Source organism: Scyliorhinus canicula, chromosome 20 (assembly GCF_902713615.1).
Source record: "Scyliorhinus canicula chromosome 20, sScyCan1.1, whole genome shotgun sequence".
Classification (NCBI taxonomy): domain Eukaryota; kingdom Metazoa; phylum Chordata; class Chondrichthyes; order Carcharhiniformes; family Scyliorhinidae; genus Scyliorhinus; species Scyliorhinus canicula.
The window spans coordinates 22,413,806-22,438,448 of NC_052165.1; the positions used below are offsets into that span (position 1 = coordinate 22,413,806).

General features: G+C 45.6%; 1 protein-coding gene across 8 annotated transcripts in view; it reads right to left on the minus strand.

Moving 5' to 3' along the window:
* The window catches only part of mgat4c (mgat4 family member C), a 432,470-nt gene that overhangs the window by 152,094 nt on the left and 255,733 nt on the right, over positions 1 to 24,643 (minus strand). For 6 of the 8 annotated variants that reach the window (XM_038780733.1, XM_038780721.1, XM_038780730.1 and 3 more), the window contains one exon: positions 20,742 to 20,834. The exons of 1 other annotated variant lie outside the window; for it this stretch is intronic. The gene's annotated coding sequence lies outside the window, so the exon portion shown is untranslated. The remainder of the gene's footprint in view (positions 1 to 20,741; positions 20,835 to 24,643) is intronic. One more of the 8 variants, XM_038780729.1, reaches the window with a different exon arrangement.

A 24,643-nucleotide genomic window follows, 5' to 3' on the forward strand; every position in this document is an offset into this window, starting at 1 on the left:
TCTTCCAGTTGATGACAAATTATTTATTGAGTAATAAATCGGACCTGGGCTCCGGGCGCTGTGAATCAAGAGTGCTAAGCACTGTGGTACCGTGCCGCCCTTAGCTATCATGCTGCCCTTGTCAGCCAAGCCTGCCTGTTATCTGAGATCCAGTGCCTGCACTGTTGCCATTGAGTGAGAGCAGCTAAAATACTCTGCGACATTTTCTGACCTTTCCAGAGGCACGCTAAGACGACTTTAATGAGTGAGAAGATATGAATGGTGCAGCTTTTTTGGTTTATAGGCAGCATGTAAATTAAAAGCACAATCATCCACAAAAATTGACTTCAACATATTTCAAATATTTCCTCCTGAAAAGTCACACTACCTTGCCTGGGTTGACAGGTTGACTCATCCTTGCTTTGCTCATTCCAGCATTGAAACAGACCGTGGCTTGCCTGGGTTTGGCTGGAACTAATCTTCATAATTAATTTCCTCGGCATTCCTTATCTTACTGTCAGCAGACCACCCAGAGCACCTGATGATCCGTAAGCTTGAAAAAGTTCTTATTCCTCCAGTTGCAGCTGGTGACATGAATGGTCTGAGCTATCGCTCCAACCTCTACCCAAAGCATTACTCACCAGCCAAGTCAGTCACTAAAAGTACTTGACGTGCTCCCTACAAGAGTAGCTTCTGGCTCATATGCCGTCAAATTATAATAGGTTCATAAGAAGGATGTCACAAGACAATGATAATAATAATCTTTTATTGTCACAGGGGGCAGCAGGGTAGCATGGTGGTTAGCATAAATACTTCACAGCTCCAGGGTCCCAGGTTCGATTCCCGGCTGGGTCATTGTCTGTGTGGAGTCTGCACGTCCTCCCCCTGTGTGCGTGGGTTTCCTCCGGGTGCTCCGGTTTCCTCCCACAGTCCAAAGATGTGCGGGTTAGGTGGATTGGCCATGCTAAATTGCCCGTAGTGTCCTAATAAAGTAAGGTTAAGGGGGGGGGTTGTTGGGTTATGGGTATAGGGTGGATACGTGGGTTTGAGTAGGGTGATCATGGCTCGGCACAACATTGAGGGCCGAAGGGCCTGTTCTGTGCTGTACTGTTCTATGTTCTATGTTCTAAGTGTGAAGTTACAGTGAAAAGTGAAGGATTGCTCCACATTACAGTGGAGACACAGCTTTGATATCTGGTTAAAAGCAAATTACTGCGGATGCTGGAATCTGAAACGAAAGGGAAAATGCTGGACAGTCTCAGCAAGTCTGGCAGCATCTGTAGGGAGAGAAAAGAGCTAACGTTTCGAGTCCGATGACTCTTTGTCAAAGCTAACAGACAGAGAGAGTGGGAAATATTTATACTGTGGAGTGAGAATGAAAGATGAGTCATACCCACAGAAACCCAGGGAATCCGGGTGCTAATGGCCACAGATACCAAGGGGAAAGAGTGCTAATGGGAGACCCCAGAGAGGACAAAAGATGTGAAAGGTCAAACAGCAGGGAAACTAACATCAGAGGATGAACTGTAGGTGTGGGGGGAGGGGAAGGGGGAAGCAAAGAGGAGAAAGGTGCAGGAAAAGTGCAGGAAAGAAAGAAATGGTAAAAGACAGTTAAAATGAAATGAAAACAAATGGGTCGAGGTGGGGCTGATCATCTGAAGTTGTTGAATTTGATGTTCAGGCCGGAAGGCTGTAGCGTGCCTAACCGGAAGATGAGGTGTTGTTCCTCCAGTTTGCGTTGCGCTTCACTGGAACATTGCAGCAGGCCAAGAACAGACATGTGGGCATGGGAGCAGGGTCTTTTGTTAAAATGGCAAACAACAGGAAGGTCAGGATCCTGAATGCGCACAGACCGAAGATGCTCAGCAAAGCGATCACCCAGTCTGCGTTTGGTCTCTCCGATATAGAGGAGACCTGGTGAGAAAATTAAAGAGAAGAAAAGAAAGATTGAATTAAGAGAGAGAGAAGAAAAGAGACAGAAAATATTGTTTAAAAAAAACATTTTTAGAATCTCCAACAATAATTAAAAGCTAAAGGAATGAGACATCGCAGTTCTTACAGAACACATCCAGCGTGGTCTCCTCTATATCGGAGAGACCAAACGCAGACTGGGTGATCGCTTTGCTGAGCATCTTCGGTCTGTGCGCATTCAGCATCCTGACCTTCCTGTTGCTTGCCATTTTAACAAAAGACCCTGCTCCCATGCCCATAGAGTCATCGGACTCGAAACGTTAGCTCTTTTCTCTCCCTACAGATGCTGCCAGACTTGCTGAGATTTTCCAGCATTTTCCCTTTGATATCTGGTTATGGTGCATAAAGTTCTCTTTGTCTCAGTAACTGAAACATTTTGGGCCTATTTACCCAGTCAGTCAAGATGAAGCTTGTCATCGAAAGCTAAGTCAAGCCCATTTCTATCTATTCACTCTTTTAATGGTGTAATGAGTGATTGCTGTTGCCAGCCACTTCTCTAGCACTGGATGTGTTCTGTAAGAACTGCAATGTCTCATTCCTTTAGCTTTTAATTATTGTTGGAGATTCTAAAAATGTTTTTTCTAAACAATTTTTTCTGTCTCTTTTCTTCTCTCTCTCTTAATTCAATCTTTCTTTTCTTCTCTTTAATTTTCTCACCAGGTCTAATTTGGCATTGGATTCACCCACACTCATTTAAGCTTCCTTTTCAGTCCTTATCCTGTGAATCATTTTGTCAGATTGATTAAAGAGATGCTCGGTTGCTTGTCCTGTTCGCTTCGCTGTCAGATGCCCCGTCTACTTCATTTTGCCATTATCAGCTCACGCTTTCGACAACTTACCAGACAATACATTTAAAATCCTTAACAAAGCAAGGACAAGTGTAACTAATGGCACATGCCATTACACTCACTCACAGGCAAACTGTGGTTTACGTTAAGCCACACCAGATGGACAATATTAGGATTGACCATGTGACTGAAACCAACTGGAAATGACGGTTCCTGGGCCTCACAATCCTCTGAGAAAAAAAGGTCTCCCCATCTTTATCTTAAACGAGGGAAACGTTGAGCAGGATTCTCCCATCTGAAGGCAGAGTGTTGACGCCATCGTAAAAACTGGAGAGTTTAATGACGGCATCATCAGACCGCTATGTGTAGCGATCCTCTACCCCACAGGAGGCCAGCACAGCACTGGAACGACCCACGCCTCCCAGCTGCCGATACTGGCGTCAAATGGACGTGTCAGGGCTGCACATGTGCGCTGCGACAGGCGTGTAAAATGAAAGCACATGGGATAAGAGGTAGTGAATTGAGATGGATAGAAAACTGGTTGGCAGACAAGAAACAGAGGGTAGGAATAAAGGGATCTTTTTCCAAATGGCACTGGGTATTTCCAGGCGTAACTAGGGGCCTCTGTGGGTCTTCACAGTCAGCACTACATTGGTGCATTCAGGAGGGCTCATCATTATGTGAACGTTTCTCTGGACGAGGATAGCCAGGCGCAGAGATTCACAGGCTGGCTTCACATCTCTGAGCCTGTCGGCACGGTGGCACGGTGGTTAGCACTGCTGCCTCACAGCACCAGAGACCCGGGTTCAGTTCCGGCCTTGGGTGGCTGTCTGTGTGGAGTTTATATGGTCTCCCCGTGTCTGCGCAGGATGCCTCTGGGTGCCCCGGTTTCCTCCTACAGTCCAAAGATGTGCAGGGTAGGTGGATTAACCATGATAAACTTCCCCTTAGTGTCTAGGGATGCACAGATAAGGCTATGGAGTTATAGGGATAGGGAAGAGAGCTCATTTGAAGAGTTGGTGCAGACCCGATGGGCTGAATGGCCTCCTTCTGCACTGTAGGAATTCTATGATTCTATCATCTCAAAGTTCCCAAGAGTGCAGGGAGCAATAGACTGCACCCACATGGCTTCATGGACTCCCGGGTAGTAGCCCTTGATGTTCATCAACTGCAATTTGGCACGGTGGCACAGTGCACTGCTGCCTCACAGCGCCAGGCACTCAGACATTGACCCAAGGCTGGCATTGAACCTATGTGAAGTTTGTACGTTCTCCCCGTGTCTGCGTGAGATTCCTCCAGGTGCTCCTGTTTCCTCCTACAGTCTAAAGTTGTGCGAGTTAGGTGGATTGGCCATACTAAATTGCCCCTTGGTGTCCAAAAGGTTAGGTGGGGTTACAGGGGTACGATGGGGACATGGGCCTAGATAGGGTGCTCTTTCGGAGGGTCGGTGCAGACTCGATGGGCGAATGGCCTTTTTCTGCACTGTAGTGATTCTATGATTTTATGCAAGGGCTTCTATTCCGTCAACATGCAATTGGGGTGTGACTATTGAAATGAAAATCGCTTATTGTCACAAGTAGGCTTCAAATAAAGTTACTGTAAAAAGCCCCTAGTTGCCACATTCCAGCGCCTGTTTGGGGAGGCTGATACGGGAATCGAACCGTGCTGCTGGCCTGTCTTGGTCTGCTTTCAAAGCCAGCGATTTAGCCCTGTGCTAAACAACCGGATTGAAATCAGATACCGCAGCTTTGTGCATGGTTCCCTGGGATTTGCTATTACTCGTATATCCACAGTCATTTCCAGGTGCATGGGATGTTCTAGGGACCAGAACAGCTGCAGGGATGGTTACCGGGGGATGAAGAACTGCCCACTTAAACACTGGCTCATAACTCCGATAGGTCACTCTCAGACTCCAGCAGAAGAAAGGTATGACGCTGCTCACGCCACCACACACTCCTTCATAGAGGAGGCCACAGGACTGCTGAAGATGCAAATCAGGTGCTTGCACCACTTCACTATGCAGTGGAGAGGGTTGCTGTGCCCTCCACAATCCAACTATGCAGAGAGTTGAGACCCTGTCAGTGCGTGAATTGGAAGAGGTTCCCTCCTCGGTAGATGAAGATGAGATGGTGCAGGAAGCCCAGGGGATGCTGAGGGACAAGATGGGCTCCATGATGTCATGAAGAGGGGAGATGTGGGAAGCATGGCTCAGAGCTGAATGGTTTCAAGAGGAGTAAATCTTTAAGCCCGATCATAATGAAACATCGCATCTCGCCTGTCATGGGAGTGTCCCTAAAATAAATGTTTTTGTCTTATCACATGGCTTCAGTGATGCCATTGTGTGGGTGGAGCTGGGCTGTGGCTCTGTGGGTTTTACTTCCGCTCTGAGCTTGAACTGGTTTTGAACTGCACAGGTTGAAAAAAGTGTCTATCTTCATTTTATGAGCTGTTTCCAGACTACTTGGTAATTTAAAAGAGTTAATTGCTTTCTGCAAGGAATTAATACCTGTTCAAAAAGGGGAACAGAGTATCGCTAACACGTCTTATACCAGAAAGAATGCCGTGTACTGGCCCACATCTTTGAAAAGGGGTTTCTGGTTTTACTTGGATTGTGTTATTGAATTGGAACAGTTAAGGGGTAATTCATTAAGGGTTATACATAGATTATTGTAGCTGTGTGGGGTTCCTATGTTTGTAGTTGATAAAAATTCTTACTGTGTGTGTTTATACAAATGTTAACTAAATTTGTAGAATAAAACTTGTTTTTTGATTAAAAGCGCCGACGAACTCTGTTAATAACACCTGAAAGGCAGGCTCTTGTGCTCATCCTAGCCAGATTCAATAAATAGTTGTAGGTCAGGTAACTCCATGATATACATTGGAGGTTTCTAAACCCTGGCCCATACATGCCCTCCAAGCCATTTTGGGACTTCTGAGGGAACAGCTGAACCTTCGCTGAGAAGATGGGTCCTGCATTAATATTTGGGACTTAAGTGGTCACGACTCACGAGAGTTAGATCCTAGCTGTGGTCATTGGTGTCCAGGTAATGCACTTACATTGCCAACTTAAAGCCCAGCAAGGAAGAACAGTGATGTGAATTGAGGCCAGTTGCTTCTTACACCATGTAAAGGCACATAGCTGCAAAGGAGGTGTGGAAAGCTTGGGGCTATCATCCTGAAGTGCATGACTTGGTTTGGGACACGATCAGTTCGGGAACCCAGATGTGCAGAATGTCACACATCTGATAAACCCTCACCAGCCATTGCAGAAAGTGCTGAGAACTCACCCATCATACACTCCGAATCCAGAATCACACACACATCTCCCTGACAACACACACGGGTCCAGTAACAAGTTACACTGAGGTTGACATCACATGAATGTGAATCTTAAAAGGAGACACTCTGCATGTGAAATATGTTCAACTCAGAATATGAAGGTTGCAGACATCCAAACAAAAATTACCTTCACCTGACCATTACATTTACATACCCGTGGAAGTTTTCAAAAAATGCAATTCATTTAATGTGATTGAGCACCTGCGATCCTGAAGTAAGATCAAAACTTTAGACACTTCCTAACCCTATCACTATGCCTTGGTACAGCTCTGCCATCCGTGGCAGGGGCGGAGGCAGCCTGCTGACTGCTACGACCTGATGCCTGCGATGAACTTGACGGATGTGCTCTGTGACCTGAGCCCCGAAAGGCAATAATCGCTACTGTCCCCTCTGGTCGGGACTTGCTCTCAATTGTTGTGTGCAAGTTTGGTCTTTCTGGACACAGAAGAAAAACATATGCTCAGAGGGGATGGAGCAGGGGTTGGTAAAATGCACATCCTCTGTGTGTGCTGTGCCCTACCCAGAAGGGAAACAGAATAAGACCATAAGTCATAGGAGCAGAATTAGGCCACTCGGCCCATTGAGTCTGCTCTGCCATTCAATTATGGCTGATATTTTTCTCATCCCCGTTCTCCTGCCTTCTCCCCATAACCCCTGATCCCGTTATTAATCAAGAACCTATATCTCTCTGTCTTAACGATACTCAGTGATTTGGCCTCCACAGTCTTCTGCTGCAAAGAACCATAGAAAGCATCTTATCTGGCTGCATCACAGCCTGGTGTAGTACCTGCTCAGCCCAGGATGGCAAGAAACCAGAGAGTGGTGAACACAGCCCATCACACGAACCTGCCTCCCATAAATTGACTCCATCTACACCTCCCGCTGCCTGGGGAAAGCAGGCAGCATAATCAAAGTCCCCTCCCACCCGGTTTACTCACTCTTCCAACTTCTTCCATCGGGCAGGAGATACTAAAGTCTGAGAACATGCACGAACAGACTCAAAAACAGCTTCTTCCCCGCTGTTACCAGATTCCTAAATGACCCTCTTATGAACTGATCTGATTAATACTACACTCCTGTATGCTTCATCCAATGCCGGTGTTATGTAGTTACATTGTGTACCTTGCATTGCCCTATTATGTATTTTCTTTTATTTCCTTTTCTTTTCATGTACTTAATGATCTGTTGAGCTGCTCTCAGAAAAATACTTTTCACTGTACCGATGTACACGTGACAATAAAAAAATCCAATCCAATCCAAAGAGTTCCACAGATTCACCAACCCCTGGCTGAAGAAATTGTTTTAAAGGATCGCCCCTTTAGTCTGAGATTGTGACCTCTGCTTCTAGTTTTTCCTCCAAGTGGAAACTTCTCTCCACGTCCACTCTATCCTGGCCTCGCAGTATCCTGTAAGAATGGAGTGTGAGCAACAAGACAGATGAGATGGAGCGTTGTGAAAGTATTGTTGAGAGACTAAGGGCACGATTCTCCGCTCCCCACGTGGCGTGGGAGAATCGCGGGAGGGCCCCCCCGACAAAATTCACGCCCCCCTCACGCCCACCGCGATTCTCCCCCCCCCCGGCTCGGAAGAATCGCCGCTCCCCACGCGGCGTGGGAGAATCGCGGGAGGACCTCCCGACAAAATTCACGCCCCCCTGGCGCCCCCTCCACGATTCCCCCCCCCCGCTCGGAATGGATGGGCCGAGCGGCCTGCCGCTCGTGACCGTTTCACGACGGCGGCAACCACACCTGGTCGCTGCCGACGTGAAACAGGTGAGATATGCCAGTTTGGGGCTTGTGGGGGGAGTACAGGGGAAAGAGCACCACGACTGTGCTCGGGAGGGGGCAGGCCCGCGATCGGTGCCCACCGATCGTCGGGCCAGCGTCTCAATCGGACGCACTATTTCCCCTCCGCAAGATCAAGCTGCCACGTCTTGCGGGGCGGGTGAGGGGAAAGACGGCCACCGTGCATGCGCGGGTTCGAACTGCCAGCGTTGTGACGTCAGCCACGCATGCGCGGGTTGGAGCCGGCCAACCTGCGCATGCGCGGCTGACGTTATTAGGCGCGCCGGCCGTGTCATTCTCGGCGCGACGCCCCCGCGGCCGAGATTTACGGAAGCCGCTCCTAGCCACGCCGGGAGGGGAGAATAGGGGGCGAGGAGCGGCCTCCGAGGCCGTCGTGAAACTCGGCCGAGTTCATGACGGCCCTCCCGACTTTTCCCGGGAGCGGAGAATTCCACCCTAAGCGTTGATATGTGTCCCCTGTGACTGAATGAGAGATCTGTGAAGATCGTCACCATTTGAGTACATTATGTCATCAGACTGGGGCTGGTTTAGCTCACTGGGCTAAATCGCTGCCTTTTTAAAGCAAACCAAGCAGGCCAGCAGCACGGGTCGATTCCTGTACCAGCCTCCCCGGACAGGCGCCGGAATGTGGCGACTAGGGGCTTTTCACAGTAATCTCATTGAAGCCTACTTGTGACAATAAGCGATTTTCATTTTTTCATTTTAGAATAGAATAGAATAGAATAGAACAGTACAGCACAGAACAGGCCCTTCGGCCCTCAATGTTGTGCCGAGCCATGATCACCCTACTCAAACCCACATATCCACCCTATACCCGTAACCCAACAACGCCCCCCTCTCCCTTAACCTTACTTTTTAGGACACTACGGGCAATTTAGCATGGCCAATCCACCTAACCCGCACATCTTTGGACTGTGGGAGGAAACCGGAGCACCCGGAGGAAACCCACGCACACACGGGGAGGACGTGCAGACTCCGCACAGGCAGTGACCCAGCCGGGAATTGAACCTGGGACCCTGGAGCTGTGAAGCATTTATGCTAACCACCATGCTACCGTGCTGCCCCATATTCCCCATTTTCATGCTGAGAGTTTGATATTTCATTTTCATGCTGAGAGGATTTACCCTGGCAGAGTGGATGAGATAATTCATCCGCTTCTTGCATTGCATGGCGCTTCGCAGGCAGGCAGTGGCCATGCGGACCTCCAGGCCAACGGGCTCCCAGGCCAGAGAGATCCACTGTTTGTGCTTTCTTGAGTCGTCCCTTGGATAGAGCACATGCCGGTGGGTCCAGACACCTTAAATAAGGGTCTTGAGGGCCTCGCTGGTGAAAGCAGTTGCTGCCTTCTACTTGAGGCAACTCGCCTTTTGCGTCTGAGTTCTGGACATCCTGCACAGTCTGGAGAAGACAGGTAGGCTGGAGAGAGTGATATGAGTGCACTGGAGTGGTGTTTGAATATGGCGCTGGTCCTTCAAACTTACCAGCCGACAGTGGACTGATGAATTAGCTCCCATCCCACAAGGTGGCTCAGAGGGGAACTTGCCTGTGCATAATTAATTTAAAAAAAAATTTAGAGTACCCAATTCATTTTTTCCAATTAAGGGGTAATTTAGCGTGGCCAAAGATGGCACACATCTTTTGGGTTGTGGGGGTGAGACCCACGTAAACATGGGGAGAATGTGCAAACTCCACACGGACAGTAAGCCAGAGCCGGGATTGAACCTGGGACCTTGGCGCCGTGAGGCCGCAGTGCTAACCCACTGCGCCACCGTGCTGCCCTGCCTGTATATAATTAATGAGGTTTCAAGCACAGAATATGGCACAGTACCCTGTCAGTTGGCCAACGGGAAAGGAACTGCCAGAGCCACACACTACCAACTTAGTCTCAAAAATGGAGAATTCCACCCTCCATCTTTAGGAAATTTGTTCATCGGTCTTTCAAAAAAACCATATAAAATGTGCCCCCCCCCCCCACCCCACCTCCCCATGACAAAAGGTTGGACAAGGCTGGTTTACAGCTTGCAAAAATACACTATTATCTTTGACCGTACTTTTTTCTCGAGCGTATCTCTATGAATGCTGAAGGATTGATGTAACGTTTAGACTGTCAGCATCAATGCATGAATAAATCATCCTCTTTATTTAACGCCACAAAAGCTTGCTGCTGTTATTCAACCTACATTGAGTGCAGTGTTACATTGTTGCACCAGAATTCAAAAGTTGAAGGAGGGAGGGGAATGACCGTACAGCAGGAATCCTAAACTTGCAGACAGCAAATTCTGAAGTAAATGAGCTGTCATCCTAGAGTGGAGTGCACAGTAAGTGTTTATTTTCTAACAATATGAAGTATGTCCTCAGCCAACACACTTTGCGATCTACCCGACAGTTGCAGAATGTGTACTTCTTTCATTACAGGCCTCTCTATTTTAGCCGTAACTCTGAAATCCTGTTGCCGTAGGCTAGCTATAATATAAATGAAGCAAATTCTATTTCTCTGATGATGCCCCGGAGTTTTTTCTTTTCATGGATCTCATGCATGCAGACTGGATGTGTAGAAAACAAGCATCACTTTCTACTGTCCCTCTGACTGGGATTGGCTGCACAGAGATGCAGTAAAAAGGAGAGAGTGCATTTAGTGGGTCACAAATCTTGGCTCGAGCACCATTCTGCCAAAGCCTGATTCTGGAAGAGAAGCTGGTCTGCTCCCATTGCATGTTCGGGCACTATGGTACATCTTATTTATTCCCCATCAGCACACATAAAATAATAATCTTAAAAGACAGGGGTGTGAAAACCTGCAGGAATTGTTCTGATCGCGGTTATCAAATACATAATTCCATTTTAGTGCTCAGTTGTCAGACACAGCAGAATGTCGCTAAAGCAAGCCGCAATCTTGTAAAATAACACTGAAACCGTTCAAAGTACACAAATACATTAAGTGAGTGGTTTTCTCGAATTTAAGTGTTATAATATTGTTAAAAGGGCAGCTGTTCACAGAATACATTGACAAGAGCTATCATCTATTACAAAGCATAATTTTGAATTGGTCATCTTTTTAATATGGTCCGAACCAATTTAATTCAGCCCAATTTAATTCAGCCCAATTTAATTCAGCCCAATTTAATTCAGCTGTATGTTGAAGAAATGTTATTTTGTAGCTTGGAGGTCCTGTGAAAGAGAGCAGGATCCGAATTAAAAAGCAAAACCTCAAAAGTGATAATCTCTGGATTATTACCTGAGCCTTTTGCTGAGGACATAAGAAATAGAAGCATCAGTCAGCCATATGGTCCTTGAGCTTGCTCTGCCCTCAAATAAGACCATGACTGACCTGATCTTGAACTCAATTCCACTTTCCTGCTTTTTCCCCTTAACCTTTGACTCTTCCATAGTTTCAAAAATGCGACCGTGGATAGATTCAATGACACAGATTCCAGAGCTGGGGCAGAGGATTCCACAGACTCTCTGAGAAAATAATTTCTTCCTCATTGCTGATTTAATTGGGTGATCCTATATTCTGAGTGCCCATGAGTGTAAATCAGTAATTGGAATAGGAACAAACAGATCAGTAAAGTAAGTCAATGGTAGCCGAGGACATCTGAAGGAGCTGTGCATCCCGCTAATCTGGAGTCACGACACAAAGGACCTTAGGATGATACGTGAATGACATTATACTTTCAGGTGTCAAGCCCCACATTCTGACATGCCCAGCACTCTCCTTTACAGCAAGTGTCAGGTCGACACACTTTGCAGCTTCCACTCTGTGCAAGTATTTCACATTACCAACTGAACAGCTAGCACTCACAATGACCCTCACCCTTTTACACACTCACACTCATGCCTCACAGTTTACATACATGTAGAATTGTCTTGCCTTCCTCTGAGCAGAAGCTTTCCTAACATTCCCCCCACCTCCCTGCTTCCTCTCCTTGAAGGAGAAGAGGTCACACAACTTGACAAGTGTCAGAGATGTGGGGTTGTGTGAGAGGTGAGGTGCTGGGTGTCTCCAGTGACTGGCATCTTCTTGGCCGCTGGCAATACATGCCCACCTAGTCCCCAGGGAAGATGATCTTACAAATTACGGCTGCAGATGTCAGCGGCGACCTAACTGGAGACCCTGGGCCTCCCCAGGCACAGGTGCACATGCAAATCTTGATAGCTGGTCCGTGATCTGTAGAGCATCTGTTAGGGGTCTTGCCTCCTTCCACTATTTTCGGTGCCCATTGCCTTATGAAGACACATGTGGCGGCAGAGATGACAGCTAATGCTACTGTTGGTAATGCTCCAGCTGAAATATATTGCAATGGAAATGCAAATGCCCCTGGGTGAGGGAGGGGGGGAGGTGGAGGGGTGGGGCGGGGGTTTTATGGTTGAGCTGCATGAGCTGCTTCTGCTCAACTCTGAAGGCTGGCAGCAGGAAGGTTAGTTGAGGATGAGTGAAGCGCTGGTTGGGTGAAGTGCCTTCCAGGTAGTTGGCAATCACATTCCAAACAATGAAAGCACTCTCAAGCAGGAGTGCTTTGCAAAGCAGTCTCTTTGCCTGGTCCTGTCCGCAGCCCTTCAGCACAACAAAGCACAGCTTTCATAGCTCCTCAGTTTCACTGAGGGAGTTCCCATCCACCATGTTCTCACCTCTCCACCACCCGGGGTGGAAGGAACCACAGTGGGAAAAAGGGATTCAAGTCAGAAATCGCTCACAATTGCCTCCTTCATTAGTTTAATTGCCTTCCTGCCTTAGGCAATGCAGGGGCTGGTTTAGCTCACTCAGCTAAATCGCTGGCTTTTAAAGCAGACCAAGCAGGCCAGCAGCACGGTTCGATTCCCGTACCAGCCTCCCCGGACAGGCGCCGGAATGTGGCGACTAGGGGCTTTTCACAGTAACTTCGTTGAAGCCTACTCGTGACAATAAGAGATTTTCATTTTTTCATTTCATTTTCATTTCCAAGATTGGTCCAAGATCGCAAGAAACTGCAGAGTGTGGTAAATTCAGCCCAACGCATCACACAAGCTTGCCACCCTCACATTGATTCTATCTACACCTCCCCCTCCCACCCAGACATTGCCTTCTTCCAGACCCTTCCATCAGGCAGAGGGTGCAGAAGTCTGAAGACCCGAGCATCCAGACACAGGAACCGCTTCTTCCCCACAGTTACAAGACTCCTCAATGACTCCCCTTTGGACTGATCTGTTCCCTGTAGGAACACAATTTACGATACCCTATGCTGCTCTTGCTCATGTATTTGCTTTGTTTGGCCCCTTGTTCTGCACTGTAACCAATCACTGTTTGTCGATGTACAATTTTTCAATGTTCTCTGTTGATTATTCTTTTTGTCTACTATGTTCGTACTGTGTACGTTCCCCCGGCCGCAGAAAAATACTTTTCATTGTACTTCGGTACTTGTGACAATAAATCAAATCACTCAATCAATCAATCGCAACTAGTCTAGCAACCCATCTTGGGAAAGATGGAAGGAGGTGGGAACACATTGAGATAGTGATCTGATGGCACTTTTTTCAAAACCTTTGGTGCCCGCCTCTGCCAAAACTACCTCCAAAGGTCTGGGAAAGGAACCTTTATAAAACTCTGGTTCAGCCTCCACTGGGGTATTATCTTCAATCCAGCACACTTCAGGAAGGATGTGAAGGCTTTGGAGAGGGTGCAGAAAAGATTTATCAGAATGGTTCCGGGTTGATGGACTTAAGTTGCATGGTTAGATTAGAGATGTTAGGGATGTTGTACTTAGGGAAGACAAGGTTGAGGGAAGATTCAGTAGTGGTTTTCTAGGTCATCTGGACAAAGTAGATAGAGAGTTACTGTACACATTGGCAGAAGGGCCGAGAATCAGATAACACAGATTCAGGCTGCTGTGTAAGAAAACCCCACAGACGACATGGGAAAGAAATCTTCTACACAGCGAGTAGAAAGGATTTGAAATGTACTGCCTGAGTGCGCGCAGATTCAATCACAGTTTTGGACAGGAAGATGGACAGGCACCCGAAGAGAAAAATATTTGCAGGACTATGGGAGCGTGCCAGCTGAGTTGTTCTTATAAGTAGTGAGCTAGCCCGGACCATGAGGGACTGAATGGCCTCATTCTCTGCTGTAGCTATTCTTTGATTCTCTAAGTTTGGTATGCTGATTGTGTTTGATTTTGCTGCTGGGACAGAATAGAGGGACACTTCCTGCGCTCGTTGGAGTGGAAAGGTTCAGATGCAGAGTAGGTCTCGGGCATCCTTGCAGAATAGTTTAGGGCAATGCGTTTCACATTATCAGCCCCTGTAGGTGTTATGCAAACTTGCTCCTGCCTTCTAGTCTTATTTCTCCATGTGCTGTGACCAAGCTGTTCCTCAGCATCTTACACACCTTTCACACGCCTGCCTGAAACCTTCAACATGTCTGCTCATGTAGTGAGACAGATCTGCATCATGCTGATTTCAGATAAATTTGTTCTTTTCTAATTGGACTTGTTTTGAGAGACGCACAGGGGTTGAACTTGAAAGGAGCAATATCTGGTGGGGGCTTTAGAAGCTGCTTGAAAGAGTCCTTTGCTTGAAACATGCAAGAAAGTCCAACCATCAAATTGTCCTTAGAGAACGGAAGGCTTGCTAATCAATGAGTTGCAATGCTCAGGAGTTGCTTTGTGTAATCAGCTTTATCTCCCACCAGCATCTTTGGTATGAATGCACTGATGCAGCATTGGTTATTTTCTATCAAATATATCCTGGTAAACAAATCTCCTCTGTTCCATACTTGTAGCAAGATTTTGAAGCAGGGAATTAGTTTTGTTTTCTTCTCTAAAATGCTTCCAATTATGTCATAGAATTTATCACAGAATTTACAGTGCTTCCACTGTTAACATGAATGTTCAATTCCCAGGGTCAGTGATGGCAGGCATTTTCCTCTTGCTATACATAGAAATTTCACCTATTTTATCCCCATTTGCATTACATTTTGGATTAGAATTTTTTTTAAAAAGGTTAAATCTTGCAGGATAAATTTTAATCAACAAACATACAGTGGCTCCAAAAGAGTAAATCTCCTCCCGACTGATTGTTAAGCCTGGACCAGTTCTACGTAGACGCACAAGACTAATTTACAAGCAATCACACTCAGGCATAAGAATAGTTGATGAGGGAAAGGGAAGCAGACAGATAAATGGCTGTATCAACAAGATTATTGAAGGTGCTTTGATTATGAATAAATTGCAAAGAAAATATGAGATGCACCGACGTGAAAATGGAATTAATCTGCCACAATGCAGCTGGGTTAGCCGGCAGCGCTTTTTCTGGAAAGATGTAAATGCTTGGCACATTTCCACTCGAGTTTAGAAGAGTGAGGGGGTGAGCTGATCAAGTGTGCAAGATCCTGAATGGTCTTAACAAGGAGGACGTGGAAAGGATGGTTCTTCTTGTGAGTGAGTCCAGAACCAGGGGCCACTATTTTGAAATTAGTGGTCGTCCTTTTCGGAGAGAGAGGAGGAGAAAAGTATTTTCTCAGAGGGATGTGCGACTTTGGAACCTTCTGCATCAGAAGGCGATGGAAGTGGGGTCAGTGAATATTCTCGAGGCCGAGGAGATAGATTCTCTTTGGGATAGGTAGTAGATGGGGAATGTGGAACTCAACACAAACAGATCAGCCATATTGAATGGCAGAACAGGTTCGAGAGCCTGAATGGCCTACTTCTGCTCCTATTTTATATGTTCATCTGTGAGTTCATATCCCTTGGATGTCTGAGAATGCGACCCAGAATAGTGGGCTGCAAAACATCTCTCTCTCTCTCGCCTGACTGATCATTTTTGGAATTAACTTTTGGTACCTCAACTGATTCTGAGTAGACCTGGAGAATTTATCAACTGATGTGGAAGTTAGGACATAAGGGGTACTCTGCGGTTGGGGTGCTGACAGTGTTTAGGTGTGTAGTGAATGCCGCTGTGCTCTGGGGACAGAGCACAGGGGCACTTACTCTTCAGTTAACTCTGGTATGAGCTTGCAATGCTGAAATGGGAAAATGTTCCATTTCCCAACATTGATGTCCGTCAACTTGCATGTTAGTTGCAGATTACTTTCTACTGGCTCTGTCTGAGTTCATGGAAGGACTGGGTATTCTGAGGAGTTGATTCCAGTTGGTGGAGTTGTCCCTGCAAGGGCTTTGGGCACACCATCTATCTCTAGTGCTTTAGCTGCCATCCCCCTTGGGCTGTAGCCTGAGAGGAAGACAGTGCAGAGACAACATGTAAGAGGATAAGTTGCTCTCAGAGGGATGAAGAGAAGACCTTGCAGCAAGAATTTTTATCACCCTATGGTCTCCATCTAAGCCAGGGGTAGTGTGTGTGTTGTGAGTACTTTTCAAAGGTGGTGCTCACAAAACCCTACGACCTCTTGGACCAGACTTGCAGTCTCAAAGCAAGGGAAGGATGGCACAGCCAATGGCTGGGACCCCTCCAGCCTGGAACAGGCAACATATCAAACATCTCTTGCTGCATCAATGAGTTGATAGAGGTTCTTTAAGCCAGACGGGATTTCATATGTTTTCTCTGAGCAAGCAGCGGGAGCAGCCATGTTCTTTTATCAGGAGACCAGGTTTCACTAAAGTGTAGGGTGCTACTGCCTGTACACATGTATTTAGATCATAGAATTTACAGTGCAGAAGGAGGCCATTCGGCCCATCAAGTCTGCACCGGCTCTTGGAAAGAGCACCCTACCCAAGGTCAACACCTCCACCCTATCCCCATAACCCAGTAACCCCACTCAACACTAAGGGCAATTTTGATCACTAAGGGCAATTTATCATGGCCAATCCACCTAACCTACACATCTTTGGACTGTGGGAGGAAACCGGAGCACCCGGAGGAAACCCACACACACACGGGGGGATGTGCAGACTCCGGGTCTACATGTGCAGTGCCTCAGTGCTAAGATACACCCCAAAGATTAGCGTTCACTGAGGTGTAGTTGCTGGCTGACCATGATCAGCAGCACATCATGCTGGTGAATATCCATTAACCTGGCAACTATGCTGATTCATTTATACTGCACCAGTCCACTGTCCATCACCCTTTCAGCTAGCATGTCAAACTCAAGAGTGTGGCTGCTTGGTGCACCGCACATCGGCTCATGATTCTGCTCTTCAGCCAAACCACATGAGTATACTGGGAGACTTGTTGCCATGGATCAGACTACAGGCATTCTGAAGCAATGGCTCTGCTGCTTCATTGCTCACTGGGGAAGATGTCCAGATTTGTGGTGGTCTGCTGCATCCTCAATAATGTGGCCGTCATGCGGTCACAACTCTTTCCACCAGAGATCAAACATGTAACAAAGGAGGAGGAAGAGGAAAAGAAGGTAAAATAGGAGGAGGAGGATGTGGCGAAGTCAGACAATGTTTCAGATAGACTGCTTGAGAATGTCTCAATAGACTGCAGTTCCAGACAATACAATCCAGATCCCCATTATACAACAGGCCCACACCATACTATGCCTCTGCTATGGATCAGTGTCCTCTTCATCATAATCCTGAAATAAAAGCCACCACGAACAACCATTTCATTGTTAGGAAAGAGTTAATGTTCCCGAATGCTTAAGTTTGAACTGGGGTTTAAATTGTTTATTAGATTGAAGTTATTGTTTAATAGACTGCACCAATATAGAACGGGGATACAGGTTGCACTGTTTTGTGCTAGACAAGTGATTTCTGAACACAAAAATCTTGGAGTCAAAGACGTCAAGACTTGCTTCCTAGTTCTTATTACATAGTTACCATTGGAGTTTAACAATGGTAGCAAAGAATGATTTCTGCCTGTAAGAAAAAAGGATTGTAAATTAAGATTTTGTCGGATAAAAGATTGTGAGCTGTATTCTCCATACCAGGACACCCGTAACACATTTCCCAATGGGATGCAGAATCAGGGGTTGGGGAAATATCGGGATCGTTAGCCAGGTGCCGATCCGAATATGTGTTCCGACCCACTGCTGGCTACGGAATCAAGGTTCATGACTGCACACCAGTGGGAGGATGTAATTGAATGCAAATGGGCTTAAATGAACCGGCTCTCCGTTATTCTCTGCTCTCCAGGGCCGGGAATCGCGTGGGCGAGGATTACTGATGGCCTCAGCAAATGTAAGCCTGACGTGGTGGAACCTCATGGTGGGCCAAGGGGGCATGTCCTCAAGGGAATTGCTCCTAAAGTCCATCTGAGGGCCACCCCTCCTCCCCCACAGTGCACAATCTGCATACACCCCCCCCCCTCCCTCTACCAGATCCCCCTTTGCCCCCCCCAGGGACACCTGCAATAGGAAAGTCCCCCCAGGTGTATCGGTAATAGGGAAATTTCCCCCCCCCCCCACCCCTCCCACCGGGGATCCCCTAACTAAAGGAACCCCCACAGAGATCCCCTGAATAGAAGGAACCCCTATGGACCCTCTAACTAAATGGATCTCCCATAAAGCCTCCTGACTATAGGAACCCCCGTCCCACAGAACCCCAGCCTCCCAGAAAAAATGCCAGGAGCTGGGACCTCCAGAGCAGTCCAGACAGGGGCAGTGAACAAAAATTACTGGTGCAACATTGACCTTGAAGCTCCACGTGTCCATTCCTGGATTGAGAATAGCTTTAACCTGCATCTTAGACCCTCACATACATTCGCTGCAAGCCATTCCTAACTTTCTAATAGTGGGCTGTGATTGACAGCTTCCATAAATCACTTGATTCATTCATCTCCCCCCATGAATCAGTGACTCGAAGTGGAGGTCCCTTTAGTCAGGGGGCCTCTGTGGGAGGTCCCTTTAGTTAGGACCTCCATAGAGGGGGGTTCCTTTAGTCAGGGGGTACCTGTGAGGGGCCCCTTTAGTCAGTGGACCTCCGTGGGTGGTTCCTTTAGTTAGGGAACCTGCCTCCAATCCATTGGCTCCATCTACACCTCCCACCGCTGCCTTGGGAAAGCGTGCACCATAATCAAAGACCCCTCCCGCCCAGGTTGTTCTCTCTCTTCCAACTTCTTCCACCAGGCAGAAGATACACAAGCCTGAGAACATGCACCAACAGATTCAAAAACAGCTTTTTTCCTGTTACCATACTCTTGAATGGCCCTCTTATGGACTAAACTGATCTCTCTACACACCTTCTGTACTGCTGTAGTTCTACATTCAGTATGCTTCATCCGATGTCTCTGTCCATGTATTTACATTATGTATTTATCGTATGTCCTATGTTTTTCATGTATGGAACAATCTGCCTGGACGGTAGCAGCACAATAATTTTCACTGTACCTCGGTACATGTGACAATAAATCTAAATCTAAATGTGCAACAGTGAATTAGGGACAGATATACTGTCAACCCTAACAGTTTTACACCTGTCACTGGCCCTGTCCTCACTTGTGGCCAAACCATTGATTGCCAGCACCGTCTCCTCTGTGGGGTCAGGACATCTGAGGGCCCTAGTGTTAGAAATTAAGAATTGGAACATAGAACTTTTAATTCAAATGGTTTTATACCTCCAAACCCTAAAATTGTACAAGGACTACACTGTTTGCATTGTATGAGATGGGTACTTGCTCCCATTACTTTCTGAGTAACAGTGTCTCCTGTCACCCAGAGGAAAAAGGACTGCTCTCCTGTGCACCTTCGAATTAAAGCCTCCAACGGTGCATGGGGAAAGCATGGGGAACATTTCCAGGACTGTTTTTCAAGGTACTTCCTGCTCACTAACCTCTCTTCTACCACTTCCCACCTTTGTTTTATGCATTGTGCATCTCACCTTTTAAGACGTACAGTCTCGCTTTAAGTGGTGTCGGCTAGCTTTAAGTGTGTTAGCCTGGCACAGATTGTGGCTCCCTGCTGAGGTGTGCAGACACTCAAGAGCGCATTCAGTGCTGGCTGCACACCACCACCATCATAATTAGCAGGCAGCACAAAAAGCTGCTGCTGGCTGCAATACTTTGAACGGACAGGGGTTAACTGTGCAATGTAATCCTCATGCTCATTTCCAGGGGCTATCCAATTTTGCGCCATAGTGTCTATTTACCTGAGTAGATAGATAGATAGATAGATAGATAGATAGGCAAATAGATAGGTAGATAGATAGATAGATGGATGGATAGATAGATAGATAGATAGATAGATAGATGGATGGATGGATAGACAGATAGATAGGCAAATAGATAGATAGATACATAGATAGATAGATACATAGATAGATAGATAGATAGATAGATAGGCAGACAGATAGATAGATAGACAGACAGACAGACAGACAGCTAGATAGATAGATAGATAGATAGATAGATAGATAGATAGATAGATAGATAGGCAGACAGACATGCTGGTTGAAAATAGTCAATGGATCATAATATCACATTAAAAATAAATAACATTCAGACAAGTCAGTGAATGGGTAGTTTTGGCAGGGATTCATTTTATATAAGTATAAGGCAAAAACAACCTTAAAATACTTTCTGAATTATAAATTATGTAAATGAATAAAATTATACAAAAAATGTGAAGACAGTCTAGATCACAGAGTGCTGCATTTAAAGCCATCATTGTTCTTGTCTTTCACAAACAGAAGATTCAACTTCCCTGTCACAGTCAACTTAGTCAGATTCCCACAATATTCTCTTACCCGTATCAAATTACCATTCATGATCCCAGCTCTTGCTCATCCATCAGTTTGCAAACTACTAAATGAGATATTTTTGTCCAAGCAATGGAACTTTTTATCATTTGTGTTGATTAATTTTGGCAGCTACTGTTAAAAAACTAGCCGTGAACTGAGAATTATTCATTTGAATGTTAGCTGTAAAATTAAGGTTCACCCCTTTTCAGTTTTATTACAGACATACTGTGGATCAAATGCTCACTTACCTACATCAAATAAACTGCAAGCAACGCCTACTCCTTTTCACCTACTGAACCTCATTTAGGCCAAGTAATAAAATTGGTTGTTTCTTCTAATCTCTGTGTATTGAAACAAAGTACATGAAGCATGATTAGAAAGTTTATTTTTCTCAGGTCAATGACTACAGTGCAGAAGAATCCTTCATCATACTATTGATGGAAGTTTGGTGAAGGATTTCCAATTCATCCTTTAAGCTGCAGTGGGACCGTGTTGGAAAATAGCTATCTGAAGCTATTTGCTGCAATTCTTCATCACTCATCTGGTCCACGGCCCAGTGGGAAATCAATTTGAGTCTAGATTTTACCAGAAAAAGTCTTGCTCTTGTATTCTAAATGAGTGTCAGCATTGCTTGCCCTGAAAGGATTCGATGATTTTAAAACACAAAGCACCATTAGTAGACGCTCATTTAAGGGCAGTAGACTTTGGTGCCTTGTATTCAGGTATTCAGTGGTCTTATGACTGGGTGGGTAGAGTCCCTACCTCTGGGCCAGAAGCACAGGGTTTGAGCCCCACTCCAAGACTTGATGGCCACGGAGTTCTTAACGTGGCTAACCAGGTTAATTATCAGCCTGCAGTAGTTAGCACTGCTGCCTCATGGCACCGAGGACCCTGGTTCTATCCCGGCCCCGTGTCATTGTCCGTGTGGAGTTAGCACATTCTCCCCGTGTCTGCGTGTGTCTCACTCCCACAACCCAAAAGATGTGCAGGGTAGGTGGATTGGCCATGCTAAATTACCCCTTAATTTAAAAAAAATGTAAATTAAAAAACGATGAGCCTCTAAATCCATCTGATATGCCAACGGCAGGTGGTAAGATTGGGAGGGTCTCCTGGTCAACCATGCTTGTTGCAGAGTGCGCCCCTCTGGTCACAGACTGATGGCTTGTTCCAAGAAAACACGAGGCTTGGAAAGAGCACAAACTATTGATGGAAGTGGGTTATGCTTTAACTGCCTTGTGTGTTACTAAGCACGGTGAGACCATTAGAACATAGAACATACAGTGCAGTAGGAGGCCATTCGGCCCATTGAGTCTGCACCGACCCACTTAAGCCCTCACTTCCACCCTATCCCCATAACCCTATAACCCCTCCTAACCTTTTTGGACACTAAGGGCTATTTAGCATGGCCAATCCACCTAACCTGCACGTCTTTGGGCTGTGGGAGGAATCCGGAGCACCCGGAGGAAACCCACCAGATACAGGGAGAACGTTCACAGCCAGTGACCCACCGGGGAATCAAACCTGGGACCCTGGCGCTGTGAAGCCACAGTGCTAGCCACGTGTGCTACCATGCTGCCAATGAATCAAACTATTCAGGTACACTCAGCAGTGCTTAAATATGGCCAGAACTGGAATGCCACTAAGTTAATCAGAGGAATTAAATAGCCCTTGAACTGTTCAGGATAAGATATTCTCTGTACTAATTATCAGGTTTACTGAAAATGATTCATATACACATTGGAAATTGTGGTGACTCACTGAAAATATTAATTAAATCAATTCATTTACTTCGGTCATCGTTTAGTCCTCTGACATTTTTGGCCTAATATGCTCCCGGAGTTCATACTTGTGTGATTACTTTCAGTGTAGGTGGATGATTGATAACAGCAAATTAGCCACTTTAAGTAGTACTCCATGGCCTAATCTGCTATTCTTTATACACAGTCCGTAGCTTCTTAATTGCAGAATCACACTGAAACCACGTCATTGAATATAATCGTCTCTGAATGCTAAATTTGCTCTCTTCAGGAATTAGAAACCAGCCGGTATGTCACTATTTGTTCTCCCTTCCAACATCTGAACAGGTATCTTCACTCTTTAAGAAATGGAAAATCTAGTATATTTTTTCAATAATTCCGAATGTTTCCCACACTTAAGTAAAGAACCAAGCTGACAAATTGGGCGACTGGCATAACCTTGAGAGCATGCATAATTTTAAAGGCAGGGAGGGATAGCACACACCATTATAACTTTCACTTAACCGCTATTTATTAAACTAATCTATCATATGTTTCATTTTTTAATTAAGCTACCTGTTAAAGTCACATTAAGACAATCAGACTACAAATCTCAAATGGACAATAACAGTTAAAAAAAAATGAGAATGCATGGTATGTTCTATTTCTTCATAGACACTAATGGGAGATTCAGGATAGATTGCCTTACAATACTTATTCGTTAATGAAATACCGTTCTGGTGATCAAAATAAAAATAAATCTAAAATATTATTTGTTTCTTACAGGGGTGCAAAGGAAAATTCAGTACCCAAAGGTTAATTACATTCATTGCTTTGCTAATCTATGCTTTCAACTGCTGATTAGGATTGAAATTGATTCTGAAGCTTCTTATAGGGGATGAAGTGACATTAATCCAGCCTTTGTTGTTGAGAATGTATAAAATCTTACTAGTGTAGTGAAGTGATAACATAGCATTACCGCAGTCGTCATCACTACTGCTGCCCTTATGACATGCTTACATGTCGGTTAATTTGTCTTCATGCTTCTGATAGTGAATCAAAACTGGTTTTACACATATAAAATTGGGTGTGCCTTTAATTTTTTTTGTTCAAATTTGTTACCTGGATTACTTCTATTTAAATTGCCACAGAAATGGGCATCAGCCCAGCCAGTCCAGATGACTGTTTGTGAGCAATAGTTGGTCCTGATTCTTTATTCTTTATTCTCTTTCCTTCTGCCACCCATTACATCGATTGTTGTGCATCAGATAATAATAATCTTTTTTATTGTCACAAATCGGCTCACATTAACACTGCAATAATGTTACTGTGAAAATCCCCAGGTTGCCACACTCCGGCGCCTGATCGGGTACACAGAGGGAGAATTCAGAACGTCCAATTCACCCAACATCACGCCTTTTGTGACTTGTGGGAGGAAACCGGAGCACCCGGAGGAAACCCACGCAGACACAGGGAGAACGTGCAGACTCCGCACAGACAATGACCCAAGCCGGGAATTGAACCTCGGACCCTGGCGCTGTGAAGGAACAGTGCTAACCACTGTGCCACCGTGCCACCCATCCGATAGCCTCAGCCTCCGTGTCGCCGGATTACAGGCGCACGCCACCGTACCCTGCAACACTACATGGTATGCAATGAATACACGGTTTTCCAGAATTTATGTCATTAACAGAACAATATCGTCTTGGAGGCCTGTTGTGATTTCTCACCTATTTGATTTCTATTTATTTAAAATCTTTTTTTGCAGTATATTTTACAAGCTCAGAAATTTGCCATCAAATAACCAAATCTGGCGCTGATAAAATGAAGGCTGAATATAGAGATTGCATGACCAAAAACAGGTTGCACACAGAAATTGTTTTTGGTGGTTTGTTAACAAATTAGTTTTAAGGTATTTTGCAGCATAAAATGCCATGGGCACCGTAGAGACTCAAGCTGGATCCATATGTGGGCAGGCAACTATTGCCTAAAATAAAATTAAAGCATGCCTTTGTTCTGTACTATGCTTGTGCACTTGCTCAGCATCCAATCCCTTTGCACAGCTATTGTTTCTCTTGTGACTATTGTTTTTTCCCTGCCCTTCCAGTATTTCTCAAGGTGACATTCAATTTACCTCAAATACTTAAAATCTGGATATAATAAATGGGCCTTTGGGTACTTGCCTGGGATTGATATTGTCATGCAGCTTGTGTAGGGACTAGGAGAAATAAAATGGATTTTCCGGCAGAGCACTAGTTCATCATTCCGGTCGACACTTGTTATTGATCTTTTTCTATTTGTTTGCAATTTTGTTGCCACTGATTGAGCCGTGGTTCTAAATCTTGAAATGACTTACATGCTGTTAGGACGGAGCTTTATTGGGCAAATAAACTTCAAATGTTTCATTTGGCATC